This window comes from Zingiber officinale, chromosome 4B, assembly GCF_018446385.1.
Source record: "Zingiber officinale cultivar Zhangliang chromosome 4B, Zo_v1.1, whole genome shotgun sequence".
Classification (NCBI taxonomy): Eukaryota; Viridiplantae; Streptophyta; class Magnoliopsida; order Zingiberales; family Zingiberaceae; genus Zingiber; species Zingiber officinale.
In genome coordinates this window covers 57,510,896-57,521,945 of record NC_055993.1, presented here as the reverse complement: position 1 = coordinate 57,521,945, position 11,050 = coordinate 57,510,896, and positions in this window count along the sequence as shown.

Genomic DNA, 11,050 nt, shown 5'->3' with positions numbered 1-11,050 from the left:
TCCACTTTCGATCCACAGATCGACATGGAAGCAGCTTGAATGTCCTTTGTTGAAATGCTAGCTCAAACTGGCGGTTTGGGAATCTACTAGAACTAGCTGGTTGGGGTCGAGAGGGAGCAGGAGACTTGGTTTTCTCAGCTGGGGACTTAGAAGAACCCTCACCGGCTGCTTTCTTCCTAAATAGATAAAGATGTGGACACGGTCGGGGCAAATGGGAGTCCACGGGAGCCACACAGAGAGAACCGAGACAACACACATAGAGAAAATGTGAAAAGAAACTAAAATGCTAAGAATGAACAAATCTCGGGAGGAAGAAGAGTTACCTGGGCGCCATTGTGACTTTCGGCTTTTAGAAGATGATGGGTCGAGAGACGGGAGGAAAAGAGGGGCGTCGGCTAGGTTATGAGTCGGTCGGCTAGGGTTTTGAGAAGGAAGAAGATCGGGAAGAGAGGAGGTCGGGAGGATTTAATGAGGGGATAGTGCACAGTGTGATCTGATCGGACGGCTGTCAGAACAGAGAAATCCTGACCGATCAGGGAACGTCCTGATCGGTCAGCGATCGTCCTGATTGGTTGTGGGGACCGATCAGGGATCTTCCTGATCGGTCCCTGGACCGATCAGATGTGGATCAGTAGGGTCGATCTGTCTCCTGATCGATCCCTGGATCGATCAATGAACCGTGGTCAGGAATGTCCTGATCGGTCGTGGAGATCGATCAGGTATCGTGGAGACCGATCAGGCATCATCCTGATCGGTCCCTGGACCGATCAGTGTCTGATATAATTTTCAGTAACTGAAAATATGAGCCGTTATCTATCGGGAATTTTGAAAATTTCAGAATTCAAGAATTCAGAATCTCCCAAATTCATAACCTAGAATCAACACCCACAAGTATATTAAAAAAATGAGCTCTTATGGTCTTAGCTTGTGTAGAGCCTGAAAGTTTCAGACTTTAAATCCAAAAACTCAGACATTTGGAATCTTAGAATTCCAATCTCAGAAAACCTTATAAAACCATATAGTGAAACAAGGTATTAATTAAGACCTAGGATTGCTATGATCAGTTTCAAGTTTGTCAAAATATAAACAACTTGTCCTAATTTTTTAATCAAGGCATGTTAAGTATCAATCAAAAATATCAATCAACAAATCACCCATAGTTAGACACTTTTTAGACAAAAGTCCAATCAAGATTCCTTGATTGGAATATATGAGTAAGATCAAGGAACCAATTACACATGAATTATGTAATGGTGTTCCCCATACTCAATTAATGTCTCTTCAACCTAATTATTCAAGGGATGCATGATACATTTTGAATAATTTGGTTGTTCCTAGCATCTCACCCCATTTCTAGCAAACAAAAATATTTTGTTAAACCTTATAGTTTGTGTGAGATGTTCCCAAGTTGCCCAAAATCATTCCCAATTTCTCTTGTCATTTTAATTTATCCTTATTGATCATGATGAAGTCCTAAGGACCTAAGGAGCCAAACACATTCCCAACTCCCTCCTTAAATGACTAAATTCATTCTCCGGAAGGGGTTTGGTGAAAATATCAGCTAGGTTTGACTTTGACTCAACATATGTGAGTGCAATGTCTCCCCTAGCTACGTGATCTCTTATGAAGTGATGACGCACTTCAATGTGTTTGGTCCTTGAATGATGGACTAGATTTTTAGTTAGGTTGATCGTGCTAATGTTGTCACATAGCACTTGTACACCCTTATAAGAAAGTCCATAATCCTCTAGGGTGTGTATCATCCACAACAGCTGTGATACACTCTCTCCCATGGCAATATATTCGGCCTCGGTCGTGGAGAGAGCAACACAATGTTGCTTCCGACTTGACCAACTAACTAAAGATGAACCTAAAAATTGGCAGCCCCCACTAGTACTTTTCCGATCCAATTTGCACCCAGCATAATCGGAGTCGGTATAACCTATCAAGTCAAAAGACTCAGTACGTGGGTACCAAAGACCTACTCTAATTGTGCCTTTAAGGTATCTCAGAATTCTCTTAACTGCAATTAAGTGAGATTCCTTGGCACAGACTTGATACCTAGCGCACATGCCCACAGCAAAGAGTATGTCCGGTCGACTAGCTGTGAGATATAGAAGACTACCAATCATGCTTCTATATTGCGTTAGATCAATTGGTTTTCCACTCTCATCATTGTCAAGGTGAGTGTTTGTCGCCATTGGAGTGGACACTTCCTTAGAGTCACTCATATTGAATTTTCTAAGCATCTCTTGAGTGTATTTTGTCTGATGGACATAAATTCCATCTCGAGTTTGTTTGATTTCAAGTCCAAGGAAGAATGTCAATTCTCCTACTAGACTCATCTCAAACTCACTTTCCATATGAGAAATAAATTCATTCAAATAGCCCTTGTTATTTGAGCCACAAATTATGTCATCGACATATACTTGGGCTACAAAAATGTTTTCACCATCTCTACGTAGAAATAGTGTTGAGTCTATTTGGCCTCTTACAAAGCCCTTTTCTAATAGGTAAGTTGACAACCTATCGTACCATGCTCGAGGTGCTTGTTTAAGCCCATAAAGAGCTTTCTTGAGCTTGTATACGTGGTTTGGAGCTTCGGTACTCACAAACCCCGGTGGTTGCTTAACATAGACTTCTTCTTTAATGAAACCATTTAAGAAGGCAGATTTAACATCCATTTGATAGAGCTTGAAACCTCTATGTGCAGCAAAAGCTAGCATCAAACGAATGGACTCTAATCGAGCCACGGGAGCATAAGTCTCATCATAATCGAGACCTTCGACTTGACTATAGCCCTTGGCTACAAGTCTTGCCTTGTTTCTTACAACTTCTCCCTTTTGATTTAACTTATTTTTGAAGACCCATTTAGTTCCAATAATGGTGGTCTTCTTAGGTCTAGGAACTAAGTCCCACACTTGGCTCCTTTCAAATTGACCTAACTCATCTTGCATAGCTAAGATCCAATCAGGATCGTGCAATGCCTCATCAACTATTTTTGGTTCAATCTCTGAAATCAATGCGACTTCATTAGACTCATTTCTAAAGAATGACCTAGTCCTAACCCCTTGGTGGATGTCTCCCACAATTTGGTCTTGGGGATGACTAGTGGCTATCCTAGATTGTCTTGGTGTTGGTGGAGCCTCATGAATGGTCTCACTCGGCACAGGCAAGGACTCAATATCAGGCAAAGGATCAGATTGAGTTCTTTGTTGCCTTTGCTCATCAACATCAGAGTCAACTTCGACTCGTTCTTCATTTTGATCATTCAAACTTAGATTTCTAAGTTCAAATTGAATTTCTCCTACATCCCTTGGTTGATCATTTAAGTTAGGGATTTCTTCAAAGGCTACATCAGAGGACTCTTCAATCAATTTAGTCCTATTGTTGTAGACTCGATAGGCTTTGCTGGTAAGAGAGTACCCGACCAGTATCCCTTGATCAGCCTTCGCCGAGAACTTCCCAAGATGGTCCTTGGTGTTCAAAATAAACACCTTACAACCAAACACCCTAAGATGTTTAATTGTAGGTGGTTTCCCAAACCAAAGTTCATGGGGAGTCTTTCCTAAAAACCTATGTATTAAAACTCGATTTTGCACATAGCAAGCTGTATTCACAGCTTCAGCCCATAAGTAGCTCGGTAGTGAGTACTCATTGAGCATGCTTCGTGCAGCCTCTTGTAGGACTCGGTTCTTTCTCTCCACAACCCCATTTTGCTGTGGGGTCCTTGGAGTAGAGAACTCATGCCTATATCCCTTTTCTTGACAAAACTCTAAAAACCTATGATTTTGAAATTCCCCACCATGATCACTTCTAATGGTTTTAATTATTGTCGATTTTTCATTCTCAGTTCTTCTACAAAAAGAAATAAAAATATCTATAGTTTGGTCCTTATGTTTCAAGAAGAAAGTCCATGTGTATCTAGTAAAGTCATCAACGATTACCAAGCAATATCTACTTCCATTCAATGATATTACACTACTGCAATCAAATAGGTCCATGTGCAATAAATCTAAAGCAGTAGATGTACTTACAGTGCTTTTACCTTTATGAACACCTTTTGTTTGCTTACCCTTTTGACATGCATCACATAGTTTGGTCTTGTGGTACTTGATGTTGGGTAAGTCTCGCACTAATCCTTGGTTGGCCAACTTCCGGATGTTCTTCATGTTTACATGTGCCAACCTTCTATGCCATAGCCAAGACTCTTCTTCTTTCGACATGAAACACTTAATCAAAGCATTAGTAGCACTTTTAAACGATACTTGATAAATATTATCAACCCTTGTGCCTACTAGTACCGTGTCAAGTGTGTCAATGTGTTTAACCAAACATTGACTTGAATGAAATTCAATTGTGTAACCCGTATCACACAATTGACTGACACTTAGGAGATTAAAAGTCATCCCCTTGACTAGAAGGACATTCTTGATATGGAGACATTCGGATATATGAATGTCTCCAACTCCTACAACCTTAAGGCTACCATTATTACCAAAAGACACATTACCTCTACTTTTGTTTTGAATGGTTGTAAACAGTGATCTGTCCCCGGTCATGTGCTTGGAGCATCCACTATCAACAAACCAAGTTGATAGATGCTCCCCCTCGACCAATGCCTACAAGACACGGAAGATAGAGGTTTTAGGTACCCAAATCTTGGGACCTAATGCTTCTACAACGAAAGACCTAGGAACCCATGCCTTGGTCATACCTTTCCTAGTTCCATGAGCCCTAGAAACATGTGATCTACTATGTTGAGTTCTAGATATTAGAGAAATGAAACTCGACTCCTTGGGTTGGTACCCTAGCCCGGCCTTGTTGTAGACTGCCCTTTGGGCATTTAGAATCATGTCTAGAGTCTTAGAGCTAGTTGAGAATTTCTCAAGCATTTTCTTGAGTTTCTCAACCTCACCCTTTAACGCCTTGTTCTCATCCTCAAGGACTTCTAGATGTAGGTCATCGACCTCATCTTCCCTAAGGGTCCTTAAGGTTTTTACTTCTTCTTTTAACACTTTATTTTCTGTTTTTGACTTTTTAAGCAATGTAGATAGGTGAGTGATAGTCTTATAACACTTTTCTATATGAGAAGAGGTTACCTCTTCATCATCCGACGATGATGAAGCCGCGGTTGAAGCGTCGCTCGAATCTCCCTCACTTTCGGAGTCGGAAACCTCCCTTGCCATGAGTGCTAATTGTCGTGTGCTCTTTTCCATCTTCTCTTCTTCCTCCGATGAGCTTGATGAGGACTCATCCCAAGTGGCCTTGAGAGCCTTCTTCTTCTTGCCTCTTTCCTCCTTCTTTTTGGCTCGTTCCTCCTTCCTTTTTAATTTCGGACACTCGCTCCGAATGTGTCCTTTCTTGCTACACTCATAACATACAACATTAGATTTATCAAAATTTTGATCATTAGTTTTACCTTTTCCTTTGTATCTTCGGCTTCTTCTCATAATCCTTCTTACGAAGTTCGCCATCTCACTTGATGATGATCCACTTTCATCATCGGATTCGGAGGAAGAGGTGGATGAGGAAATCTCCTTTTCCTTCTTCTTTTCCTTCTTCCTTCTTCCCTCCTTGCTCTTTGGTCCTGCAAATAAAGCAATACCCTTCTCTTTTTGACCTTTGTTAGCAAGCTCATGAAGTTCCATCTCACAGAAAAATTCATCTAGTTTAACAATGGAAAGATCCTTGGATACCTTGTAGGCATCTACCATAGATGACCACAAGGCATTCCTAGGAAAAGATTTAAGAGCGTACCTTACTAGATCGCGATTCTCCACTCGTTTGTCCACAGAGTGTAGACCGTTGATGATCTCCTTGAATCTCCCATGAAGCTCACTTACCGTTTCATTGTCCTTCATGGTTAGATTCAAGAATAGATCCCTCTTGGCAATCCGAGAATCTCGAGTTCCCTCTTGGAGCTCGATGAGTCTGTTCCATAGGTCTCTTGCGCTCGAGAACAGACCTACCTTGACGAGTTGGTCCTTGGCGATTCCACATTGCAAGGTGACCATAGCCTTGGCATCGGCTTGTGCTTTGCGGAGTTGTTCGGTAGACCATCTTGACGAATCGAGTTCCTTACCTTCTTCATCCTTTGGCGGTGTGAAACCTTCCTTGACTGAGAACCACATGGCAATGTCGGTCTTGAGGTAATACTCCATGCGGCCCTTCCAATATTGAAAATCTGCTCCTTCGAAGTAGGGTGGTCGATTTGTGCTAAAGTCTTCCTTCATAGTCATCCTTGTTTGCTCTTTTGGGTGTTAATCCGAATCAAAGAGCCCCTTGCTCTGATACCACTTGTTGGGATCTTAGATGGCTAGAGGGGGGGGGTGAATAACCCCTTTAAAAACTTAAACAAAACTTCTACACAAATAATTGTTAGCACAGCGGAATTAGACAACTAAAGGAAAGAAAAACACAAGAACACTAACACTAGGATTTACGAGGTTTGGGGATAACTTGCCCCTACTCCTCGGCGTGTCCGTAAGGTGGACGACTCCTTGATCTTCGGTAGATCTCACCCCGGATAACTTCCGGCTACAAATCCTCCTTCTCGGTGGAGTAACCTCCCCACAGCGTCTCAAGAAATATCTAAGTTAAAGCACGAGACTTACAGAAACTCGGTGGCACAGGAGAATAAAAATGCTTACAACCACGCGAGGATCAGTAGCAGAACGGAGATCGCAATTCACCCGAGAGCTCAAGAACTTCGCACAACAGCACAGACTTTTCTTTCAAGCTTTCTTGTTGTCATTCTTGTTCTCCTCTCACTGTTTTTACTGCTTCTCAAAACCTGATCTCTGCTGTCACAGATCTGGTCCAAACTGCGCAAATCAGCGCTGCAGCCAATCCCTCTTCCTCCTTACCTGGTTCCCTGAACTCACACCAATGATATCACAGTCAACACTGGCGTCTTCTGAGCTCGAACCAATCCCCAGGAGTCAAGCATATCGCAGCCAGATCACAGCAGTATCCGTTGATGCCTGAAATGCACCATGCGCCGCTGAAACCAGCAGAAAGACCATTTGTCGCATTCCTCTTATGAACTTAATTTGAAATTAGGCTTGGAATGATACCTGTTAACCTGCAAACTCAAAAGCTAACAGCACAGAGGATTACATCACATAAATGAATGAGATATATCAAAAGCAGTGAAGGAATCACTGATACGGATCGAGTGTGGATCGGTCACCGACCGATCCAATGCCTTGGACCGTCGTGCCGATCGGTCGAGGCCATTCGATCGGTCGTAGTGACCGATCGATTGAGTGTGGATCGGTCCGCACCGATCCACCTCTTCTTTCTTCGGGCTTTCTCCGATCGGTCTCACGGCCGACGATTGCACCCGGTGCTCGAGTGTTCTCGATCGATCCGCCCGATCGATTGAGTGTGGATCGGTCCACGGACCGATCCACCTCTTTCTTTCTTCTACAGGCTTCTCTGATCGGTCTCACCGACCGATCAGATTGCACTCGATGTGCTGAGTGTTCTCGATCGGTCGCATCGATTTCACCGCGTGCTACTAAGTGTCATCCGATCCGCCATCGACCGATCCATGGAACTCACACTGGATCGGTCTGCCGACCGATCCACTGATTCATGTGTCACTGGATCGGTCTACCGACCGATCCAATGTGCCATGGAATGTCCACTTAAGTCTCTCTCTGACTTAATCCGGAGAACGAGCTACTGAGCCCTCTCCGACTTCGTCCGATCCAGAGAACGAGCTACCGAGCTCTCTCTGACCTAATCCGGAGAACGAGCTACCGAGCCCTCTCCGACTTCGTCCGGTCCAGAGAACGAGCTACCGAGCCCTCTCTGACCATTTCGTGCCAAGTCACCATACTTGGACTTTTCCCGTGCCAAGCTCCCTGCTTGGACTTTTCACCAGATGTCTTGACCCATCTGGATTTCCCTTGCCTGGCTTTACTCATCAGGACTTTCCCTCCCAACTGATCAACCTCGATCAGTAGTCATTCTGAGTTTAATCAATATCTGATACAAACTTAAATCAGTGTCAACATCAAAACAACAGCCAGGTCAGACTGTATCAACAGGAATAAGATGTATGACAGCATTTATGGCAACATAGCCTTTTACTATAAGTGAGAGATTGTTGGGATATATACTATAAGCCTAGCTTTTGTATGAACATCTATTTTAAAATATTTTGAAATGAGAATTACTTTGATCAAATGTCTTTGGCTACAAAGGAAAGGTACAACTAGTTCTTTGATTCCGCTGTGTAATTAGTTTAGTTTTCTTTGTATCGATCCTGAATATCAATACAAGAGGCCAGCGATCTTATATTTCGATTAAGGTGTGCTTTGATCCGTCAAGTACTTGTTCGATTGATCAAACACATGTCTGATCGAAAATGCGAGTTGCTAGGAAAAATTCTATACTTGTACAATTTTTGTACAGGGGAAATTGAAACAGAACGAAATTCCAGCGCCTTCAATATTTTAGTTTTTAATACCATGCTTAGACTTTTAGGAAATTCTCAATTTTAGGGGGAGCTTATATCTAAATTTTTACTCTTTTATAAAATATTGTTGCAAATTATTCAATATTTTTCATAACACATTCTAATTATTCATTTTCGTATTTTGTCTTTCCTTAAATTTTCTAAAAATTCTATTTTTTTGGAAATTTTTCAAAACTTTATGAAAATTTTATCTTACGCTCCTAACTTTGTTAAATTTTCACCTTTACTTTCCACATATTTTTCAAAATTTTTAGTTTATCTTTTCCAATTCATTAACTTAAAATTTTCAAATCTTATATAGTGTTCAAAATTCTTGTTTTCACATTTTCCTAATCTATAACTTTACAAATTTTTAAAAAGTCTTTCTCTCTAATATTTTTATCAAACTTCTACTTTAATTCTTTAAAACTATTTATTAGCTTCCCCTATTTTTGATGTGTGTCAAAGGGGGAGAGATGGTGAATTCAGGGAGAGTTGTTCAACTCAAGGAGAGAGTGTAAATTAAAAATGCTTGTTTATTTCTGTACTTTATAACTTAACTTTGAACCTTGGTTGCCAAACATCAAAAAGGGGGAGATTGTTAGTGCAAGTTGCACTAGAATTAAACCTGAGTTTTGATGTTGTCAAAGGTTCAAGTTAAGTCTTGTTGTGATCTAACAAGTTAACTAAGTGTGCAGGCTGTTTACCCAAACATCAAAAAGGGAGAGATTGTTGGTGCAAGTTACGCCAGAATCAAACCTTAGTTTTGATGTTGTCAAAGGTTCAAGTTAAGTCTTGTTGTGATCTAACAAGTTAACTAAGTGTGCAGGTTGTTTACCCAAACATCAAAAAGGGAGAGATTGTTGGTGCAAGTTGCGCCAGAATCAAACCTTAGTTTTGATGTTGTCAAAGGTTTAAGTTAAGTCTTGTTGTGATCTAACAAGCTAACTAAGTATGCAGGCTGTTTACTCAACCGGGAAAGACCTAGTTGGAGGCTAGATAGGAAAAGTCTTAGCAGATCGTGGAACCCAGGTGGAAAGACTAAGTGGGTCGAGAGGACCTGACACTTGGCAGTGAGATCGAGAAGTCTGGAGGACCGAAGATCGAGAGAAAGTCCTGGCTAGCCGATCAAGGCTAAGTGAAAAGTCCAAACAGATCAGGAGGATCAATGTTTGGCAGGTAAGTTGAGGTAAACAACTAGAGGAGCGACAGTGAGGTCGGGTTCCTGAAGGGAACAACCTAAGGTCGCTGATCCAACTGAAGAAACCGGGAAGGTTTCTAAGTTGAGATCAAGATAGTTGAACTGTCTATTTTTACTCATGCATTAGATGTATTATTATTGTGCTAACATCTATTTTGCAGGATTATTCTCTAACACTGTTTTGCTGGTTCGGCCTGATTGGTCGACCGAACAAGGCCAACTCGGAGCAGGTACAAGTTCTGACTAAAACGGAGTTCGATCAAAGCTTGATCGGTTAACCGAACTAGATGATCGGTCAACCGAACTAGATGATCGGTTGACCGAATCCTGATGACTCAGCACATTTCAAATTGATCAGAAGCAGAAGGAAAGCATGATGATCGGTCGACCGAACAATCATCTCATCAATGCAGCATTAAGCGCACATCTTGGCAAATCTTGATGAATAGGGAAGGATACTGTTCGGTCGACCAAAAAGAATGATCAGTCGACCGAACCCTTAATGATCAGTTAATGCCGAAGATCGAATCAACATCAGATCTCAGGGAGGATGGAAGGGAGCTGGTTTGGTCGATCGAACCCAGGGATCGGTCAACCGAACGTCGACGGTTCTTATAAAAGAGAGCTCGAGGTCTAAGGCTGAGTAACATTGTTTGGTTCGAAATTCATATCTGTGCAAGCTTCTGTTGATCGTGCTACTGCTCTACAACTTGCAAGCTGCTCCATTCAGAAGTGCTGACCAAGCTCCGTCTTTTATTATTGTCGGTACATTTATTTAAACTTGCATTGTACTTAAACTCTTACAAGATAGTAGGGTGTTACTATCTTGCATATTGTACGCACTGCTTCTTTCCGAGATTTTCAAAAAGAAGGGTTTTAGTGGATTGTCCATCGGTGCGGTCAAGGATCGCGGACCTTGGAGTAGAAGTCGACCTAGACTTCGAACCAAGTAACCGAATTGAGTATTTTACATTCCGCTGCATATTCTGATTGTTTTTAAAATACGATAAGAAAAGTTTTAAGCGCGATATTCCCCCCCCCCCCCCCCCCCCCCTCATCTATTGCACTATTTTGATCCAACACTTGACACACCCAAGTTGTGCCCCAAGTCAGGATTGCGTTCTTCGTCACAACATTGGACATGATCTGGTTGTGCACACTAGAACGGTCGTGTTCGACCCGCCCCTTGACTTCAGTTGTGTGGAGCGACACAACTTGGCCATGGTGCGATGGTGGCATTTCACTATTTTTGATATTTTACCTTCTTTTTAGTCGATCCCAATGGCTATAAAAAAGCCTAGGAGGCTCTTGTTTGAAAGAGGCAGGGAACACTACAAGAGTCATTCTAAGGAGTCATCGAAGTTTCCGTCCACCATAGA